The sequence below is a fragment of the Arvicola amphibius genome, chromosome 3 (assembly GCF_903992535.2).
Source record: "Arvicola amphibius chromosome 3, mArvAmp1.2, whole genome shotgun sequence".
In the NCBI taxonomy this organism is placed as follows: Eukaryota; Metazoa; Chordata; class Mammalia; order Rodentia; family Cricetidae; genus Arvicola; species Arvicola amphibius.
In genome coordinates this window covers 45,355,740-45,379,170 of record NC_052049.1, presented here as the reverse complement: position 1 = coordinate 45,379,170, position 23,431 = coordinate 45,355,740, and positions in this window count along the sequence as shown.

Sequence of the window (23,431 nt, the reverse complement as noted above, 5' to 3'; positions counted from 1 at the left end):
TGTCTGAGTCATGGTCTATACTGATTGATGCCATACTCACGAGGTCTCAGAACTTTGACTCAACCCTACCAAGAACCAACTGGTCGCAGGCACCCTCCGGACTCTGCTTTTCTGATTCCCTCTGAGATATCATGCTGGCTTCAGACACTGAGGAAGAGATACATTTAAATCCAGATGCCAGACTCATCATGTCTAAGGTAAGCCTATCATTGTCCTTGTGTTATCCAGTGCCCTTTTCCCACAGCAATTCTAACTAAAACTAGCACTTTAATAGGACACCCCCGTGCACATACAGCAAGCAAGTAGCCAAGAAAAGGGCCCATCTAGATTTCCTGCATAAGCATGTGTCCATAATGTATGTCCAAGCATCATACATGTTTGCAAGTAAACACACACACACACACCTTCCGAGAGAGAGAGAGAGAGAGAGAGAGAGAGAGAGAGAGAGAGAGAGAGAGAAACATTGCTACTGAAGTTCGGAGAACCTTGAATGGCACTCAGCTCCACGCTGAAAGCCGAGTCTTGTGTGTCCTGGTTAAATAATAGAAAAGCCTGGGAAGCTTTGGAGAACCAGTGCAGTCCAAGAGACTGTCGCATCTGGGCACTACTGGGTTTTCTGTTCTTAGTAGGGTATTAAGGTGTATATAGGGGTCCAATACTAAATTGTTGGCCCTTTCCTGGACTCCAGTTTCAAAGAGATCAATATAAATTAGCAGTGACAGGCAGGACACAAGGAGCACATGAGTCAAATCAGAGCACCCAACGATTTCATGGGTGATGGTACCTAAACCTCCAGTTGGATCCTCGTGACAGCATGTCTCATGCCCACCCTCTCGCGATGTTCCTAGTTGCTTCCCTGTGTTCACTTTCTTTCTATGTTCCAGTCTTCTGGCTGTAGTGAGAAGCGGCGGGGCTGCGTCCCGCCACCCGGCTGCCGGCTAGCTTTACACCCGAAATAATTACACGGAAACTGTATTCTTTTAAAACACTGCCTGGCCCATAGTTTCAGCCTCTTATTGGTTAATTCTCACATCTTCCTTTAACCCATATTTAGTAATTTGGGTAGCACCACGAGTTGTGGCTTACCAGGAGAGATCTTAACCTGCGTCCATCTCGGAGAGGAGCAGCATGGAGACTCACCACGCGACTGCCTGAAGCGTCTCTCCCTAACTCTACTTCCTTGTTCCCACAATTCTGTTCTGTCTACTCCACCTACCTAATTTTCTGTTCTTAAAGGGCCAAGGCAGTTTTCTTTATTAATTAACCAATGAAAGAAACATAGACAGATAACTCTCCTCCATCATTTCCCCTTTTTCTGTTTCGGGACGCAGCCCCGCCGCTTCACACTACAGATTGGCGCTCCAACGTGGTGACTAAATCCACTCAGGTTTTTAACCTGAAAAAGCTTTAAATAAAGGAGAGAGAGAGTTTAACACGGCTTTTTGCTGTTTGCCTGGACATGCTGTAGAGAGATCTCCTGTTTCCGCAATAGCGGCACAAAAAAAAAAAAAAAAAAAAAAAAAAAAAAAAAAAAAAAAAGCTTCCTGCGCTGTGCCGCCAGTGCAAACTCTGGCTATAAAGCATTTCAGTGGCTTTTATGGACTGGATGTTTGTGTGCCCGCTGGGGATCGGAAAGAAGGTTCTCTGAGACCATGCTCTGAGGCAGGAGTGGCTCCGGCTCTGCTCCGCCACGCTGAATTGTGCTGACCTCAGGCAGGAACTATCGTAATTACCATGATAACAGCGCAGTTAAGGTTTGGACTTGGCTGTAAACAGGCAGTACCGTATTACCCCTACCTGGCGCAACTTAAGTTTTTAAGAAGTGGTTAACCTTTTAAGAAGTGCTCCTGGATAGTAAAAAATTACAGATTCACAATAGAAAAGATTCAGACATAGAAGGCCTTTAAATGGCTCACGTAGGTTTAAAAGAGAGAAAAAGAAAATATAGAGAATAAAGTTAATGCCTTAAAAAAAAGGTTAAAGTCTTTAAAGAGACAGAATAAAGTAAAGTGATAGAGTGAAAATAAGCCACGTAAAAATGGAAAATTCACAGAGAGTCTGGATTATGTATTTTGTTGTGTTTTCTTTGATTTTTTTGACTGTAAAGGAGCTAAGTACAGAGAGACATTTCATTATATGGGCTGCCAGGCTAGACCAGAATGGACATCTTAACGGTATGACTTCAGGATTTGGATCTAAGAACATGATGCTTTGGAAAAGAGTTTCTTCTTTTGTTTTCACAGAGGACGAGACTCTGTGGATTGCTTCTATCCCAATATGGTATGATAGACCACGCCCTCCTGAAAGGTTGCTGTGAACATCTTCAAAAAATTACTTCACTCAACTGCCAACTGAGAGGAACCTAGCACACAGGTTATACCATAAAAGACCTAAATAACAGCGCCCCCATTCAGCAGGAAGCAGTTTGGAGAGAAATAACTGCGCCCATTTTCCCAAATATTGCTTATAAATGTTCTTTTACATTTAAAGGGGGAGATGATATAGATATGAATAATTTGCATTGGTATAGATTTTAAGGACAATTTGTTATATGTATATGTATTTCTGATCTTGATTAAGCTATTTTGATTGTGTAGTTCATTTTAAAAACTGTAATGTATAATTAGGAAATATAGGTTGTTAATGGATAATCATTGATAATAGTTAAGCTTGTAGTCATGTTATTAGATTTTCTAGATATGTAGAGATATATTTCAGTTAGATAGACATTCTTCATATCTTTCAAAGACTGCAGAATATGGCATTTAATGTTTTTAATAACTTAGGGTTTTTCATGACAATGAGACATGTCTGCTCCTGGTAGCACCAGTCTACTTCGAGAGGAAGATGGGCATCGAAGAGGCTACTTATGGAGTTTGTTAGCCATTTGGGCAAGAAACTGCTCTTGCCTGGACTGTTCCATAAACTGGACACAAAGAACCCGCAGAGAGAGGACTGCTGAACTTGCCTAAAGGTGAGATGGTCTTTCGGGGTTCAGATTCATGAAAGAGTCTGCAAGACGTTCTGCAGGACACAGCAGAAAGTGACTGAACTGTCTTTGGAATTTCCTGCTTCATGGAAATGTCTGCTGGATACTATGGGCCTGTAGGCTGAAGATGGATGCCCCAACGGTACAGAGGAACTTTGGGTGACTGTCCAGGCAGCGAGTTGTCTCTGTCATTTCTAGAGTTTTATAAGTTACTTATTTCTTGTTTACTTAGGTAGCATTATATCCTTCTGGAGTCTTTGATGGAGTTGAAGAATAAATAGATAGTTATAGCTTTCCTTAGTTATGATAAAAGATAAAATAGATTTAAATATTGTAACTGTAATACTTGCTTGATAACTGTTTTGTTATATGTAATTTTGCTATGTTAAAGTTGAAGCCTTTCTTTTTTGTTTAAACAGAAAAAGGGGAAATGATGGAGGAGAGTTATCTGTCTATGTTTCTTTCATTGGTTAATTAATAAAGAAAACTGCCTTGGCCCTTTAAGAGACAGAGAGTTAGGTAGGTGGAGTAGACAGAACAGAATTGTGGGAACAAGGAAGTAGAGTGGGAGAGACGCTTCAGGCAGTCGCCATAGGAGTCTCCATGCTGCTCCTCTCCGAGATGGACGCAGGTTAAGATCTCTCCTGGTAAGCCACACCTCGTGGTGCTACACAGACTAAATATGGATTAAAGGAAGATGTGAGAATTAGCCTATAAGAGGCTACAGATAATGGGCCAGGCAGTGTTTTAAAAGAATACAGTTTCCGTGTAATTATTTCGGGTGTAAAGCTAGCCAGCGGCGGGTGGGATGGAGAAGAGGCTCTCTGATCTTCCATCACTGTGAAGCCTTGCCTCCTGCACACCTTCCTGTCCTCCTGGGCCATCAGCTCCACAAGTACCTGAAGAGCCTTCCTCCTTTCCATTTTTGTAACACTGATCCCTCCAAGGATTCCTTTGGCTGCCACACACGGAGCTGATGGGTCAAGTTTATGGACACCATTATTGCCAGGATCTCTTCCCTTCATTGTCTGGAAGCCTGTCTCCACTTAAGCCCTAATCCCTTTTACCACTCTTGACCTAGTTCCCATTATTTTATATTTTTCCATATTAAGTCAAATAAGTCACTTGTCAGCCTGCATTTACCTTATTGGCTCCAGCTCTTCTATTGTGACTCAAATGAGTGCCTGGTGGAATCGGGGGTGGGAGTCCCCACGCCAATTCCAGGGACTTATCCATATTCGCATCTTGTGGACTAGATGGAAAACTTCTTTGAAAGAGTCACTAGTGTTTTTGAACTAGACAAAGGGGTGCCATAACTCACTGCTACCCTGCTCTTGGCAACCTTCAAAAGGAAGAGTGCCTTTAAATACATCAAATGTGGAAAACACGCAACTAAGCCCTTCCTCTACAGCTGCGAAGGACACTCATTCCTTCATGCAAATCTGCTAACCATGGATAAACATGTATTGCAGATAAGACAGAAGAAGAGATTGAGCGAGAGAAGGAAGGCAAGCCTTGATGGCCTTCCTCCCTCCTTGCCTTCAGTCCTAGAGAACCCACTGTGTGTGTGACTGAAAAGATAAAAAGGCCCCACTTTGGAAAATATTAATTCTTGAAACATGTGTAGCATGATCAGGAGTCTAAACAAAGATACTATTCAGGGTAAACAACCCGCAGGCTTGCCCCCACCCCTTCCCGGGTATGTTTGTGAAAGAATCACCTGGGTTTGATGCTCAAAGGCTTTGAAATACGCCGAGCTTTGAAAGGGTCTCAGAGCTGCTTTGATTTGCTGGAGCTTGCCCATCTGTCACCTAGGGGAACCTTTGGATGACTGAGAAGTGTTCGCAGGGGTTAGTCCTAGCCTCTCTTTTGCCTCAAAATCAATATTTTTGCCTCAAAATCTATTGTACTGCTGTCCAGTTGGGCCGCATGTGAGGCGCTCCAGGATCACCCCCCAAAAGCAGAGGTGAAAGACTCTACTAATTTGTGACCCCTGACTAAAGAGAAATGGCAGTGACTTTTCCAGTTTGTACTGGATTTTTTTTTAATTCAATCCATTCACAAAGAGTTCCCACTCTCAATAAAATATCATCAAAATCTAAATATCTGTAATAGAGACAGCAAAAACATGGTGTGCATTTTTATGCATTCTATCAACACAGTCATCTGGCAGGTGGTGATGGTTGCTGTGCACATTTGTAGGTGAAAGCCTTCGGTTTTTTGTGAATAGCCTATCTGGAGCTAGAACATCTAAGAAGGCCAGAATAAACAGATGTCAACCTCAATACAAAGGCTACATTTTCAGTTTTGCCACAGGATTTTTCTCAAGTAGACACAGAAAAATGGACATCAAAATGACTATATTCATACTCAGGCAGAGAAAATGGTAAAACTTCTCAACACATATATTCCCCATATAGCCACAACCCAACAAGGAAGATGTGGAGTGTTTAATATGCTGCTGTGTAAACATTGTGTTTCTCTTTGATATGTGCTTTGCCAATCTCATTAAAATAATTAATATGTTTAATATTTTGTGGTGATTCCAAAACCAGAATATATGGAAGCTATCCTTAAAGATTATGTGTCTGTCTTGCTTAGTGTTTCAGTTTCTGTAAAGAAACACCATGACCACAGCAACTCCTATAAAGGAAAACATTTAATTTGGGTGATTTGCTTACAATTCAGAGGTTCAGTCCATTATCATCATGGTGGGAGATGGCAGCATGCAGGCAGACATGGTGCTAGAGAATGAGCTGGGAGGTCTACATCTTGACCTGCAGGCAACAGGAAGTGAACTGTCTACCACACTGAGTGTGCAAAGGAGACCTCAAAGCCCACTCCCACAGTGACACACTTCTTTCAACAAGACCTAACCTCCTCCATCAAAGCTATATCTCCTAATAGTACCATTACTTTTAAAGGCCATTTTGTTTCAAACTTCACATGGGTCTTAAACAGGATTCTAAGATAATATGTACTTTAAAGAATGAATTCTTAGATGCATTTTTTTATTTCTTTAAGATAAATTTATAAAAGCAAAGTATACATTTCTTACACATTACCATTGAGGCATAAACAGGAATTTTCATTGTATTAAAATGTGCTTTTTTGAGGCAAAGAGAGACTAACCAAATCAACAAAATAAGAAACAAAAAGGGGGACATAACAGATTCTGAGGAAATCCAGAGAATCATTAGGTCATACTTCAAAAACCTATACTCCACAAAATTAGAAAATCTAAAAGAAAGGAACAAATTTCTTGATAGACACCAGTTACCAAAGTTAAATCAAGATCAGATAAATAATTTAAATAGACGGATAATCACTAAGAAAGTAGAAGCAGTCATTAAAAGTCTCCCCCCACCCAATAAAAGGCCAGGGCCAGGTGGTTTTAATACAGAATTCTACCAACCTTTCAAAGAAGAGCTAATACCAATACTCACCAAATTATTCCACAAAATAGAAGCAGAAGGAACATTGCCAAATTCTTTCTATGAAGCCACAGTTACCCTGATACCCAAACCACACAAAGATTCAAAAGAAAGAGAATTACAGGCCAGTTTCAGTCATGAACATTGATGCAAAAATACTCAATAAAACACAGGCAAACCAAATCCAAGAACACATCAAAAAGATCATCCACTATAATCAAATAGGCTTCATCCCTCCGGAATGCAGTTATGGTTCAACATACAAAAATATGTCAGTGAAATCCCTCATATAAACAAACTGAAAGAAAAATGCATAATTATCTCATTAAATGCTGAAAAAGCCTTTGACAAAATCTAACACCTCTTCATGATAAAAGGTCTTGAAGAGATCAGGGATACAATGGACATACCTAAATATAATTAAAGCAATTTACAGCAAGCTGAGGCCAACATCAAATTAAATGAAAAGAAACTCAAAGCAATTCCACTAAAATCAAGAATAAGATAAGGTTTTCCACTCTCTCCACATCGATTCAATATAAACTTGAAGTTCTAGCGACACCAATAAGACAACTAAAGGAAATCAAGGGGCTACAGATTAGAAAGGAAGAGGTCAAAGTATCTTTATTTTCAGATGACTCTGAAAAACTCCACCAGGGAACTCCAAAAAACACCTTTAGTCAAACAGCTGAATACAGAATTATCTTATTAGTAGCCCTCTTATATACAAATGATAAATGGGATGAGAAAGAAATCAGGGAATCAACACCCTTTATAATAACCTCAAATAATATAAAATACCTTGGTGTAACTCTACCCAAGCAAGCAAAATACCTGTATGACAAAACTTCAAAAGTCTTTAAAGAAAGACTTTTTGGGAGAAGATATCAGAAGATGAAAAAAATCTCCCACACTCATATCTAGGTAGGATTAACATAGTAATAATGGCGATCTAACCAAAAACAATACAGAATTTAATCACAGATTCAATGTAATCTCCATTAAAATCCCAAAACAATTCTTTACAGACCTTGGAAAAACAATATTCAACTTCATGTGGAAAAACACAAAACCCAGGGTAGCAAAAGCATCCTGTACAGTAAAAGCTCTTTCGGAGGTATCATTATCTATGATTTCAAGCTCTACTACAGAGCTATAGTAATAATAAGAACACATAGTATTGGCATAAAAAACAGACAGATGGATCGATGGGATTGAATTGAAAACCCAGACATAAATTTACACACCTATAGACATCTGATTTTTGACAAAAAAGCCAAAATTATACAATGGAAAAAGGAAAGCATCTTCAACAAATGGTGCTGGTCTATCTGTATGTTGGTATGTAGAAGAGTGCAAATAGATCCATATCTATCCCCATGCACAAAACTCAAGTCCAAGTGCATCAAAGACCTCAACATAAATCCAGATATTCTGAACCTGATAGAAGAGAAAGTGTAAAGTAGCCTTGAGCCCATTGGCTTAGGAGATAACTTCCTCAATAGGATACCAATAACACAGACACTAAGATCAACACTTAATAAATGAGACCTCATGAAATTGAAAAGTTTCCATAAGGCAAAGGACACCATCAACAAGACAAAATGGCAGCCTACAGAGTGGGAAAATATCTTCACCAACCCAATATTCAACAGAGGGCTGATTTTTAAAATATAAAAAGAACTCAAGAAACTAGACATTAGTAAACCAAATAATTCAATTTAAAAAATGGGGTACAGTTCGAAACAGAGAATTTTCAACAAAGAATCACAAATGGCCATGAAACACTTAAAGAATTGTTCAACACCCTTAACCATCAGGGAAATGCAAATCAAAACGACACTGAGATTCCATCTTACACCTCTCAGAATAGCTAAGCTCAAAAACATAAGCAACAGTTGATGCTGGAGAGGATGTGGAGCAAGGGGAACACTCCTTCACTGCTGGTGGGAGTGCAAACTTGTACATCCTCTTTGGAACTCAGTGTGGCAGTTTCTCAGAAAACTGGAACTCAATCTACAACAAAACTCAGCTATACCACTCTTGGGCATATACCCAAAGGATGTTCAATCATACCACAAGGACACTTGGCTAGCTATGTTCATAGCAGCTTTATTTGTAACAGCAAGAACCTGGAAACAACCTAGATGTTCCTCAACTGAGGAATGGATAAAGAAAACAAGGACACCAGGAAATTTGATGGCAAATGAATGGAACTAGAAAAAATCATCTTGAGTGAGCTAACCCTGACCAAGAAAAACAAACATGATCCATACTCACTTATAAGTGAATATTAGCTATAAAATAAAGACCCAGAGAGACTAGGTAACAAGAAGATTCATGCAGGGATGCCCGGAACTCCCTGAGAAGAGGAAATAGAAGAGATTTTGAGAATGGACTGAGGGCAGATAGGAATGGGACCAGGAGTGATCAGATTGTCAGGGGGATGATAGGGAAAAGTACTGAAAGAGACTACTGGAAGTGGGGTGCATTTCAGGATCAGGTAAAAACCTGGCACAACAAGGGGATCTTGCAGAAATCTACAAGGATGTCCCCAGCTAAGACTCCTAACAATAGCAGAAATATAACCTAAACTGGCCACCTCTGTGACCAGGCAAGACTTCAAGTGGAGAAAACAGGAAACCAACCCAGGCCACATAACCTTAGACCTACAGTCTGCCCTGCCTGTGGGATATTATGGGTTAAAAGTAGGCTAGAGATTGAGGGATTAGCCAACCAATGACTGGTCTAGCCTAAAACCCATGCCAGGAGAGTAAGCCCACCCCTGACGCTGCCTGAAGCACCAGGACCCACAGGCTGGATGATCCAGACACTTCAGATAGAACCAAACACAACTGGGGGTGGGGAGGATGTCAATGTCATGATGCCTAATGCTATTCTGCTATATACATAGACTGACACTAGCCCAAGTGTCATCAGAGAGGCTTCACCCAGGAACTGATAGACACAGATGCAGACCCACAGCCAAACATTAGGCAGAGCTTGGTGAATCCTGCTGAAGAGGGAGAGAAAGAATTGTAGGAGTAGGAGAACCTGAGGACATCACAGAATCAATCAGTCATAGAGACTGAACCGACAACCAGGGAGCCTGCATGGGACTGACCTGGGCACTCTGCATGTATGTTACAGTTGTGTAGCTTGCTCCCACTGTGGGACACCTAACAGTGGGAACAGGGGCTGTCTCTAACACTTTTACTGGCTTTTGAGACCCTACTTTCATACTGGGCTGTCTTGTCCAGCCTTAATACATGGGAGGTTCTTAGTCTTACTGCAACTTGATATGACATGCTTTGTTGATATCCATGGGCAACCTGCCCTTTTCTAAACAGAAACAGAAGAGGAGTGTATTTGGGGGGCAGACAGAAGAAGTATGGGGGAGAGAGACTGGGAGAAGAGGAGGGAAGGGGAAATGTGCCTGAGATGTAAATAAATAAATAAATAAGATACACAAAAAATAATGTCATTTTTGTCACGCCATTTAGGCATTAGCATTTTATCATCTTTGTTAACAAGATTCCGCTGATGTGGATTGGGAAGATACCCCAGTCCTTAAAGGGCTTGTAAGCATGAGAGCTTGAGGTCAAACACCAGAACTCATGGTACATTAAAAAAAAAAGGCAGTGCACCCCTAGGAATCATGGGCCAGCATAACTGAACTAGCCAGCCGTTAATCACACAGAGGCCCTATCTCAGAAAACAGGGTAGATGACTCATGGGTGTGATGCTGAGATGCTCAAGGTTATTCTGACTAATATGTGCATGTGCACCCACACACATGTGAATGCACACATATAGGAGATATCATGATCTCACTGATAATTTATTTGCTCTCTGTTATTTATGCAGACAGAATACTCACCCTAAATCCCTACCAGTGGACCCTATGTAGCCCAGGGTGGCTTCAAATTCAAAACTATCCTCACCAAACCTCTCACATTCAGGGGAGAAGAGGCAGGTGCCACCTCACCCAGCACCACAGCTCATTTTCCTTCCAGTGCTTATCATATGATTATTTTCCAGAATAAGGTGTTATGTACTTCTCCCGTTATTTCCATTAGCATTTAACTTCTTAGTTGCAGATCATTCAAACTTTCCTTTATTGATTCTTCGTACTGACGCCATATTTAAAAAAAAAATAAGCTCTCTTCACATAGTATTTTTCTTAGCAGAAGGTATATTTTATTTCTTACAACTTATTAAGCCACCTGTCACAACTACTAAATGTCATATTTGCAAAACATTCTGTCAATTCACATCTCATTAAAAGCCATCTCCATCTCATACGAAAGCTGTGTATAAGCTTCTTGTGTTTACTCCTGGACCCGTTGCTGCTCTGTTCCATGGACTTTTTTTCTGAGTTCCACGTGACTATTGTCAGTTTCAAGTTCTATAATTCTATAAATCTTATTCATATCTCAGAGGGAAATTTTCCCTTCATTATTATCAACTGTGTGTGTGCATGAATGTATTTAGGAATTATCCTCCACACACCTTCCAAATTCTGTTTAGAATTGTGGTGCACCATTAGAACAATTGAAAGAATTGGCCGTTTTATGGTTTACTCCCAGGACAAGTAAGTTGTGTCTGTGCATCCTGGTTTTATTTGAATTCTCTCTGTTGGTGCATGTTCTAATGTCTGCTGCTACATGAATGGGATCTTCTTGCTCTGTTGATCTGAAACTTAGATTTATAGACGATAGCATCTGCACTGCCGTGGCCTGCAGATTCTCTCTCATCCCTGCGCAGCTTGATTAGCAAACACCACCCCGCGGCAGGTGTCAGCGCCTTCTGCCCGGGCTACGACTTTCCTTGTAGCTTCCTAATGGACCCTCCCAGCTCCCCAGTTACCCTTTTAGTCCATTGCATGAGTTTCACATATGATCAAATACCATCAATCCCCTACGTAAAACTCTCCAGGGATTTCCCATGATAGCCTGGCTAATAAGACTCTACAAGATCCAGCTCAACCTGTCTTTGTAGCCTCTACCTTCTTCTCTCTCCTCACACTGTGTAGGCTCCCCCACCCTGCCGCTTGTTATTTTCCACATAATCACTTTCTCCTCAGAGCTTTCTCATAAGGATCTTCTTCTGTTTTATCCTTCCAAGCTCACCTTAAAGGCTATCTGTTCAGCGAGGTCATCCCTGCCCTCCATGTTTTAAGATATTTACCATAAAATTCATTTATTGATCCATGTGCTGATTTATTTGGCATCTGCCCTAGGCCTATCTTTTCTCACCCTTACCTTAAAGGCAAAATTTCGAAACAGAATAATTTCTACTTGGAGCAACATTGAATTGCCAAGGACTACCGGAGCAACCGCTACTGTAGGAGGTACACAATTAAAAGCAGCGGAGTAAAGAAATCAGCAATAAAACCTCCGATCCTCTGACTTTTCAGGTGCATTGCTTGTTGGGAGCAGTGACGTCACAGCTCGGCAGCTCTGTGTTTGAATCTCAGCGTCAGTCATTACTGGAGTCCTTGAGAAAAAAAAAAAAATTCAAAGTCCTAGAATATCACTTTCTCTCACCAAGAAAGAAGGTGATTTGCAACTGCCTCATAAAACTGGCTTGGGAACTAAAGGAGAAAGCATATTCAAAGCAGTAGCATAATGCTATGCACATAGTAGGTACTCAAGTACATAGTAGGTACTCAAGGCACATTAGTTCTTCTCCCAACCCTGAGTTGGTTTTACTTACTAACCAGCATCTTTACTTATGTTGCCTTTTACAACTGGAGAGCTGGTAATCCAGTGCTCAGAAAACCTTATTATTAGATTAAATTAAAAGTTCAAATTGGGGAGGGGAGGCTAGGGAAGTGGCTCAGTAGGTAAAGGCCTTGCTTAATGAGTATGAGGACCAAAGTTCAAATTCCCAGCACCCACCTAAATGTCAAGCAGACCTAACAGCCACCTGTAATCTCAACTCTAGGAAGAAAGAGACAGGGGCCCCAGAGCAAAGTGGCTAGCTAGATTAACCAGATTAGTGAGCTTTGGGTTCATAAGAAATTGCCTCAATACCTAATGCAGAGAGTAGTTAAGAAAGAAATCAACTACCAACTTCTGCTACACACACACCCATACACCCCTCACGCCTACAAGCCCGCCTGGCTGCACGCAGGAATGCGCGCAAGCGAACCCTCACACACGTTGCTACAGTGGTTCCAAACTTTCCTAATGCTTCAACCCTTTAACACAGTTCTCGCACGCTGTGCTGACCCCAACCATAAAAGTATTTTGTTGCTGCTTCATAACCGTAATTTTTCTACTGTTAAGAACTGCAATGTAAATATCTGATAAAAAGGATGTCTGGTATGTGGTCCTTGTGAAAGGGTCATTTGATTCCTAAGGAGTCACAGTCACAACCCAAAGGTTGACAACCACTGCTCATTATAGCTAATCTTGGACGTCAATTTGACACACCTAGGGAAGAAGAGCCCTTGGGAAGGAATTTACTCAACTGGTTTGGCCTGTGTGCGTGTCCGTGAGGTATTTTGCTGATTGCTAAGGAGGCAGGCCCAGACCACCATAGATGGTCAATCTCTAAGCAAGTGAACCTGGGCTCTATCAAAAAGGTAGCTGGGCATGTGCCTATGAGCAAGCCAGTAAACAGTGTTTCCTCCATGGCCTCTGCTTCAGCTACCTTCTCCCAATTGCTGCCTTTACTTCCTAATAAACCCTTCCCTCCCCCAATTAGTGTTTAGTCATGGCAACAACAACAAAAAAGCACAAGCTAGAACATACAATTGAACATGCATTCAGGCGTGAACACCACATATAAATACACACAAAAAAGGTTCAAATTAGGTGCCAAACAGGAAGTGATACCAGCGAACAGAACAGACATTTCAAACAAGTTATTCTCCACCTTCAGTTAAAACACAAAATCCGGGACAAGGACAATGGAACAAGCCGACAGATAACTGTCATGATGCCACAAGCCAACTTAGTATGGGTCTGTGAGCTTACCATTGAAGTAGGGGAAATATTGTCACAGAATTCATTGAGGTTATAGAAGAAAGCATTAAGCTTAATCCCCAAAGGAAGATGTAAGATTCAAATCAGTTAATGATTGTGGTATCATAGAGCAATCTCTCCCGATTTCCACGAACACCCCCACATCAGGGAAATTCTACAAGGTCTGAATTATATGTAAGTCTTCAAAACACAGTAGTGGTTTAGTCTTTTTAAAAAAAAAAAAAAGGAATGAAATGAATAGTTTGACCTTGACTATCAAACAACGCTATTGATTCTTCTATACTTTCCTTTGAAGTCTATAATTGAGAAGTCATTTCATTTTAATGAAATTCTATTAGTAATGCATGTAAAGTTTAAGTTCACAGATGTGACTTCCCCTAAATTTTAAGAGGGACAGACTGGTCACCAGAAAGACTAACAAACTTGATGTACAGCTCTCAGAATCAGAGGTGGCCCAAACTGGGATTAGTGTCCACTCTGCTTGAAGTCCTTACTGGAAAGGAGCGGATACAAAATTACAGCTCGCCATGCTGAAAAGAAGGTGCATAGGCACAACCATCTGCTTCTTGTTTTTCAGATAGTCAGGCACAGATAGGCAGCACAGGAGTAGAACCAGCCCGTCCCAGGTGGAATTAGTACCAAGCAAGGGCAGCAATTGAGAGCTGGGTATCGCGAGTACACTGTACAGAAAGGGAGAATGGGGTATCAGAAGTAACAGTGGGGTGTCAGGGGCAGACTGTGCAGAGAGTGGGGTATCAGGAGTAACTTTGCAGAGAGCGATAGTGGGGAAACTGTGTAATTGGAATTTCTCCTCCCCACTTTACTAGTTGTGTGAGCTTGGGAAAGAGATGTTACCATTCTGTTCTTCCATCTTCTTGTCTAGAAACTGGGGGTGGCGATAGCAGTAGGGAATAAGTGAAGTACCGAGGGAAATGTGTGCTGTTGACATGAGCACGGCCATGTTAAGAACCCCAATGCCTCAGCCTAATGCAGTGGCAAAGCCTTTTCCCGAGTGGGGCTCAGAGGGTGCCAAAGCCTTCCTTAGGTCCAAGTGCAAATGTTGATAGCTTGTACCGAAAATGCCTACCACTGTTTTCGCCCTCCAGAAGACAACAACAGCCTGAAGATTGTTCCACCTACAGAGTCTGCTCTCCAGAGATGGGCTACACCTGTCTTCTTGTTCAGCTGTATGCAACAACCCCGCCTCTGTGTTCAGTTGTATATAATAAACAAACTGAGCTCCTGGGCTGTTGCAGCTTCTCCCTCCAAGAGCCCAGGCAGCCCCGTGGCAGATCTTCTGTAAGTCAATCCCTGGAGCCCTGCAGAGCACAGCAAAGACCAGCTCCTACATCATGGGCTTGTCATGAGGATCAGTGTGGGAAGATTTGCAAGGGATTCAAGAAGCTTAATAAAGCCTGTACGCACCTCAGTGGTAATTCAAGGAAGAGTGCCAGCACTCTTGTTTCATGTCCTAGGTATGAAGGGATGAGACTGACCCCACCCTCTCCTCTCCATGGGGGGTGATGGATAAGGCTCCTTGGTGTCTTATCTGATGAAGTAAAAATATCTGAGTCAGCCACTCACATTTCTCAATTAAAAAAAAAAATAAAACATAGGCTTTGGCCGTATTTATCAGGATCCTTCCTACAGAGAAACAGAACTGATAAAACTGGAGCCAGACAGACAGACAGCTGTTCTTTTGCACAGGTTCCCTGACTGTAGATTAGACCAAACTCGGGCCAAAAATAACAAGGAAATAAATTTTTCAGTACTTAAATGTATTCGGGCATTTTTCCTCCTTGTCATCAGCCATTAAGTGATACAGAACGGCAGCTATCTGGAATGCCATACAGTTAGCATCCCTTAAATAGGAGCATTACAGCATCACCACCAAGTCCAGAGGCAGGGGACCATTCTGAAAATAAGTTCTGGTGCATCCCATGAGAACTCATAAAGACACTCAACAGTGGGGGAAATGAAACAGCCGTTTGACTGTCTTCTTTTACAATGACTCAGGATTATTTTAAAGCTGTGGTTTTGTTGTTATTATTGTTGTTGTTTATTAAATAAAACTAAGGGTGGTGAGGGTAAGAGAAATTGTGGTTCCAGAACCTATCACCCAAGGAGAGTACTAAAGAGCCCTTCAAGGAAATCACAGTGGTCGTGGCTCTCCCAATACCCAAGGCAAAGTCTCCTTCTCTGAGAGCAGAACTCCAGCGAATGAGAACAAAGACATCTCCAGCCTGTTCACCACAACCATCCTGATGAGGAGCCATAAGACAACGGCAGGAAGAGTGTGGAAAACAAAACTTTACATGTCAAAGAAGGAAAAAAATGCATACTGAACATTTTTCTTTGGGATATACCATTGAGAAAAAAAATTGTCTTTAACCTCCTATGGCTTCCTGCGGCTCAGCCACAGAAATCTAATTGAGGGAGCAAAATCCACAAAAAGCCACTGTCTGCCCTGACTGTGGCATCTTATCATCAAATGCCTTTGACTCCCTTACAAGAAACAATTATGGGGGCCCACTGTTATGTAGGCTACACCCCCTAAATGTTTTCCTTGTTGCTGACTAGCTCCCTGCCCCCATTATCTCCAGCAAACACTGGACACAGACATCTTGCCGAACATGGAATTCCACTGGCTTCCAGAATGGCAGCTGGTGTGTGGACGGGATGACCTAGTGTGTTTTTTCTTCTACTCGCAGAAGATAAACCTGCAGCCTGTATAGCAAAGGATGGCTACTTCTTCTGGAATAATCTTAAAGCACAGACCTCAGAGTCTATTTTTTTAAGCTTTGGATTCAGTGAAGAGGTTGGCATTGAAATTGTTCACCGCCATCACTGTTTGTTGGTGAGTTTATCTGTGCTCTGTACCTTCTGACATTTGCTTAGGTTGAAAACCTAACTCAGTTTGTCTGTACAAAGCTCTCTTCCATCAGGATTCCTAGAGTTTTGTGGCCCCTGTCCTCTGACTATTGGCAGAGGGAAGCATGTTGGCAAAATACAGAGTGCGGGATTGGGAAGTATGCTTAACAGTCAAGGCCCTCGAGAAGGAAAGGAAGACAAGGTGACCTGGAGTCCCCCACCTAGTCTCCCATGAAATGACTTTGTTCAGGGTCCTATTATTCTTCCTCTCCTCTGGGGATGGAAGATCTTCCCTCACTCATCCTAAACATGCAGCAGTGTCCAGACCGTGTATAAATAATCTCTGATCTATCATAATATCTATATTTATACAGCACTTAACTTGTACTATTTCAGTCTTAATTTAGTGATTTAATTTTTTTGTCTAACACTTACTGAGATCTTTTGTTAATATTCAAAGTGATAGAAACATATGTTATTATTAATGTTAAATTATTTTAATTAAATAACTATTTTTTAACTAAAAATAATTAAATGTACAATGTAAGACTCTGACTATCAGCATATTCTGCTTTAGGGGACATTGTGGACTTACCCTATGTAATTGACATAAAAAACTATGTTAAAAACACAACATGATATACCACAGGAAACATTTATATGCAGACACAAAGCTGAAAAGCTTCAGAAAACCAATTCAAGGCTTATTTTTCCTCATATATGAGCAATGTCCTGAGTTGGCATAAAAAAAAAAAACTAATCCTGGTAAAAGTTCAATTCAGAGGACAGAACTGAATTAACCAGTGTTCCAGCAACAATAAAAAGGATAATAACCAAGTGATGACTTACGCCAGCGTCAGGCCGGGACGTCTCCCTGACATTAGAACGTGTATTTGTTACCGTTGCTGGGACTCACTCAGCATGCAGTCAGCGGAGCAGAGCACCCTGTCCAGGCTGGGTAAATAATCGTTAGTGGCAGTGATTGGGCTGACAAGACCTTCCCTGTGCCTGTGTCATCCACCTGAGTTCCCCGGGAAATCTTACCACGAGCACATCTTTCCATGGCCTGCTTTTCTACTCAGAACAACACATTGATGCTGATGATGTGATTATAAGCAGCAGCCGCCCCTTGTCCTGGGAGGCTCTAATGGAGCCTTAGAAGAGTTGGTCTGTCCCAGGATAAGAGTTAACTCTGAATACAGGAGAATTTTTCTTAAGACTAACAGTGCTACTTGGCTGTATGTTATCCATGGGACCTCTAGGTCACAATTTAACAGTTTAACCCCTGGTTCATCTCCAGAACAATTTTCAAAGGTGAGTCTTGTGTGGGTTGCATCCATGGAGTTAAGAAGAAACTCTGAAAGACTTCAAAGGATGGGTTAAGAGCAAAGGTTTCTTGGGGAAAATGAAGACTTGCACTGTAGGAAACGGAGGAAGCCCTGAGTGGGTGTGTGTTGTTGACATGCGCACAGCCATGGCAAGGACTCAGATCCATTGGGGAAAAATGGCAAAGCCTCAGCCCTGTCTCCTACCCCATGAGGCTCAGAGAGAAATAGCAAACCATTCCTTCATAGTTCAAGTGCAAGTGTTGACAGCGTGTGTAGAATATGTCCACCATAGCTTCCTCTCCTAGTGATATTTGCAGCCTGAAGATTGCTCCCCTATGGAGACTGCCCCTACTGAAATCTGCTAAGCCTGTCTCCTCGATACAGCTGTATACCAGATACCCTCCTCTTTCTTTATCTGTATGGAGCAATCCCAACTCCTCAAGTTCAGCTCTATGCAGTAACCCTAGCCTCTCTGTTCAACTGTAGGTAATAAACAAACATATTGAGCTTCCATAGTGCCACAGTTTCTTGATCAGAAAGTCTAGTCCACACAAATTGTGTGCGTGTGTGTGTGTGTGTGTGTCTTCACTCTGTCAATGCACTAGTCAGGTCCAAGTCCCTGGAACTATGTAGAGACTCAGCATTGCACGGCAAGGTTTATCCTCATCCCTGTGGAGAGGCGGACCAAGGCACTCTTGCTGGACATACAGAGTAGCTAACATTCCAGCTAGCTCTCCTTACATTCCTTCTTAGGGTATTTTGAGATAGTGGTCATAGAACTGACAATATAAGATCCTGGGTTCCAGGAAAGTCCTAGCTTAGACATCAGATGAGAGAAGTCAAGCTTGGGCCACCACCAGTACATGGTGTCACATCGTTAAAGCAACTCAGCATAGAGTCCTAAGGTCATTTGCTCATACCTGCTCCCTACATTTTAATATGTCATGGGAACACATGAAAAACTGGCAATTAAGTTGTACAAATTCAGATTCTCTGCTTCCCTAAGTCTTAGCACAATACAACCTTATCAGAATGACGGCATGATAACCAGCTTCAAGTAAGACATTTTACTCTTCAGGAACATTCTCTCCTCTTAAAAGGAAACTTACATATTCCCTATGTGAGAGGCCCTTCTATGTGCTGTGATTACCATTAATGAATAAAGAAACTGCCTTGGCCTTTTGATAGGGCAGAACTTAGGTAGGTGGGGGAAACCGGACTGAATGCTGGGAGGAAGAAGGCAGAGAGTGAGAGACGCCATGGAGCCGCCAGAGACAGATGCTGGGAATTTTACCCAGTAAGGCACTGCTACGTGGCGATACATAGATTAATGAAGATGGGTTAAATTAATATAAAAGTTAGCCAATAGGAAGTTGGAGCTAATAGGCCAAGCAAGCAGTGTTTTAACTAATATAGTTTCTGTGTGATTATTTAGGGTCAAAGCTAGCTGGGCAGCCAGGAACGAATAAGCAGCTCTCTCTTCCAATATATTCCTCTACGTAGCAATACTAAATCCCTTCCTCTCTGTAATTTTTCATCTGCTATCCTAGCACCAATACTCCTGGGTAAAAACTGTGGCGATTACGTTTGCCACCAGAGACCCCAGCTCTACCCTGTTGTCTCTCTCTCTACTCAGGTTCCAAAGTTCCTGTGTCTCAACTTTGCCGTGCTAGGCTCTCTGCCTGGCATTCTTTGACCAGCAAAACATACTGGCTTCTGGTCCCATTTTCTTCTAAGAAGTTGTGATTCAGAACATGTACAAACTGGCCTTAGTATATATTTCAAATATCTAGTATGCAGCAAAATGAAGGCGGAGGGCCAATTCTGAACAATCAGAAACAGTATTTCTGAGAAAAATCACACATCTCTTACTTTCTGTCTGAGGTCAGTTTTACACTTAGAGGGGGTTTAGCTTGCTCCCGGGTCCAAACCAACAAAATTGGAACTGCAACAGCTATGAGCCCTTCTGACACATCTGAAGTAGTCCTGTGGGGAAGCTCCTATCAGGCTTCCGTCCTGGCCTATAACTTTTAGCTCTCCCATTATGTATGTTACCTTCGCCTTGTTGCATGTCTTGTCAGAACAGACAGATTCATTTTCTTCACGGAATAACTTGCAAAGAAAAAAGTCTGTGGTGCATATGTACTCCGAGGGTGGCCTAGAACCCTCATCTTAGCTTCATAAGGCTCACCTAGTAAGCACTTACTTGTTTATTTATAAAGTTAAAAATATGAACTAGCACTTAAGATCCAAAGGTCTCAGTTTGGTGCTGGGTTCTGTCTGCTTTGTTACCCTAAACTTTTTTTCTTTGTTCTTCTCCATAGTGGAGAAGGATTGAAACTTAAAAGGAAGTGGAAAAGGCATATTCCACAAGGGATTACCAAACACTGCAGATCTTGGCAACCCTTCACTGTCGGGGGGAGGGGAAGGAAAAACAACTTTTTCAAAAGAGGAAAATTATATACGTACTGAAATAACTTATCAACTGATTAAACACCAAGATAAGGTACATGATTCTTCAATCCCACTAGCAAACTCACCGCTATCCAGCTCCGCACTGCTGTCTTACCGGCCTTTCAATGTTCCTTCAACAGAGGCTTCTAAGGTTTCTAAAATAGTTTGTTTGAGCCTGAGCCCAAATCAACAAAGTCCTCTCTTGTAGTCCCCACCTCTCAAGGCAAGTCCTGCGGGGGCTCAAGGCCTGACAGCCAGATGTGGGCCTGACACGGAAAACACAGTGTGAGCTGCAGAGCCCACACAGAGGAACGTCTGTGGCCTCCGAGAATCAAGCAGGTACCTGTCTGTGCCTGCTGTGGTCTCCTGGAGTGGGGAACTTGAGCAAGTCACCCCAAGTCGCAGCTGCCGCATGTCCTTAGCCAAACAAGCAAAAGTCACAAGGCACCTTTGAGACAACGCAGGTAGCACGCCAAGGATAATGCGACGTGATGAGCAGGATCGGCTTTAAAGAGCAGCTTCGCATAGTGACAGCAAGGGAGCTTTGACGCTCACTGTGGACCCAAGTCTTCCAAGTCAGTTCTGCACGATTAGTCTTCTTGGCCCCTTTGAAAGGCAGGAGAATTAGTAAGTGACCATCAGAGCACGGTAATAAACAGAGTCTCTATCCATGGTTCGGAGTCAGTAAAGGGCAGAGATGGAAATGTCAGCATAAACCCTAAGTCCCCCGCTTGTGTCACGGGTTTCTTAGAGTCGAGCGTGGTAGTGGCACCTGGAATGCAAGCATTGAGGCGGCTGAGGCAGGAGGACCAGAAGTTTGAGGCCATCCTAGGCTACGTAGAAGCCTGTCTCTAATTAATTTATAAAGGGTTCTTGATTGTTCGTCCACTCTTTGTTTGTTAGAGGGGGGTTTAGGTTTGGCTTTGATTTCTAGGGTTTTGTTGTTTGTTTTTTGAGACCAGGCCCTACTCTGTAGCCCAGGCTGGCCTCAAACTAACGGCCATCTTCCTGCCTCAGCCTCATGGGATCTGGGATTGTGCCTGACTTTATTACCTCTTGTAAGTGATTTCAAGATTCATCATGAGAGAATCAGATTATTTGCACTGTTTTTCAAATCAGCTTAGGAATTTGGTTCTTTCATGATGGGTTGCCCAAGGATCCAGACTAATTTATCTTCTCAAATATCCTATCATTTTTTTTTAAATTCTAGTCACCATAGGACACATGGGATCTTAATTTTTTACAGCATCATCAAAGTATCTGGATAGTTTAAGTATGATGTGATGGATTGTCCAAACGAACTACTTAGATCCCCAATGGACTGTGGGAGCTGGCACATACAAAAGAAATACATGTATCAGGAAGAGCCACTGCCTTGCTCCAACATAAATCAGGGTAGATTGCAAACCTTATGTCCTTCACACACCCTCATTATACCACACACCCTCACATACACACTTGCTCCTGCATACACACACACACACACACACACACACACACACAGTCTTTCCCTCCACATACCTTCCCAGCCAGACACAGGGATCTCTACAGGCTAACGGACATAATGATTCAGTTAAAATGTCTAAGAATAAATACACAGTGCTGTTGACTGCTTCAAAACAATTCAGAGTAGTAGTCATAGTAGCTGTTTATACTGCTGCAAGCTCAGACCTGGCTAATACCATTTTGTATCTAAATAAGGCACATTCCTCGGAGATTCCTATTTTAATTAGCATCTTTTATCCCCCGAGTCGGGACTGGCTAATTTTTCTATCATGAGTTGTATTTACATCTGGAGCCATGCCTCCACAACTGAGTCATCCGGGAGTCATTCCAGCCACAGCTTCCATAAGCCACCTGTACAGTTTTCCCCGGTGACAGGGAAACCAGGGACCTTCCCAGGCCTCCTGCTGTGTGGATGACGGGAAAGCACAACAACGTGAGATGCAAAGTGATGGGAATTATAGAAGAGGAGAAAAAGGATCTACACGCCCTTGCGTACAACTCACTAACAAAGCGCGTGCATATCATGCTGGAGGTCCTGGGTTCAAACCCAGCTCTAAGTCAGATACAGTGGTGGTGGGCTGGAGTCCCAGCTACTTGGCAGGCTCAATTCTGAGGAGCATTCGAAGCCATGAACTCAAGACCAGCCTGGGTAACAGAGTGAGTCTCTATTAGACAACAACAACAAAACTCACTTGTAGCTTAAACACACACACACACACACACACACACACACACACACACACACACACACTGCTCTCTATATAGCCCAGATCTCTTTCCTTTTCGTCCTCAAGTAATTCCCAATATTTTATTGGACTTTTATCTAAATAAAAATAGCAAAGTATAGGCATTTCCATTTAACATACCTGAATTTTTCTCTCTAAACAAACTTCCAGGTTCAACGCCCTATCTATCCTGCCATGCAGTATCAAAATTGTTTAAATTCTTGGGACCTTGCAGTAAGAACGGAGATGCTCTCATATCTCTTAATCTAGAAAGCTGCGTGAAGGATGAGGTCAATAATGCAAAGTCCTGGCCATCTCTGCCTGTCCCCCTGGATCACCTCCCACCCCTGCCTTCAAGAACAAGATTATCTGAACCATTCTATCGACACCCCGTGTTCAATGAACACACTTGTGAAATGCCAGCTTTCCATCTCGCTGTGGGTAAATGGATACCTGGTACATGTACAGAACACTCAGTCAAGAATACGGTCACTCGTAAGAACAGCAGCACTGACATCAGGGAGTCACATAATAGACAACGTGCTCCGAAGGACAGAACTCTTTTCCACAGCGTATTCATTTACCAACTTCCTCCATGCCAATTTCTCAAGGCAGCCAAGAACATCTGTGACCCACAGGCTTCATGTTTCCTTTAATGGGGTACTAATTGTTTTCAAATAAATGTCCCCAGTGTGGACGCTCTCTATGGAAAATAGAAGTGGGTAGAGGGATAGCAAGCCTAGCCTATCACTCCAATGTCTAAAATGTCACAATTGAGAAGTTGACAAGAAGATGAGATGCGTTTAATAGTCAATGGAAATTTTTAACAAGTGTTAAAGTTCCTCTTTGAATTTAAAAAGTATGGATTAGGAAACTTTTGCCTCCTCTCCCAACCCCCCAAAATTACCACTCACTTATAACAGGGAGTGTTACTCCTTAAAATGGAGTGATTTTCTTACACACTCCACACACACACACACAACACTAACACAGACTTCCAGGCACTTCTGGTGCTTGCGGGACGCTGACTCTGGTCTTGATACAAAGTATTTTCTGCGTTAAAGGGCTCTTTAATTTTGTTGCCCTTTTTCCCAATCTTTTTTTAGGGCTTTAAAATGAGGTGTTTTAA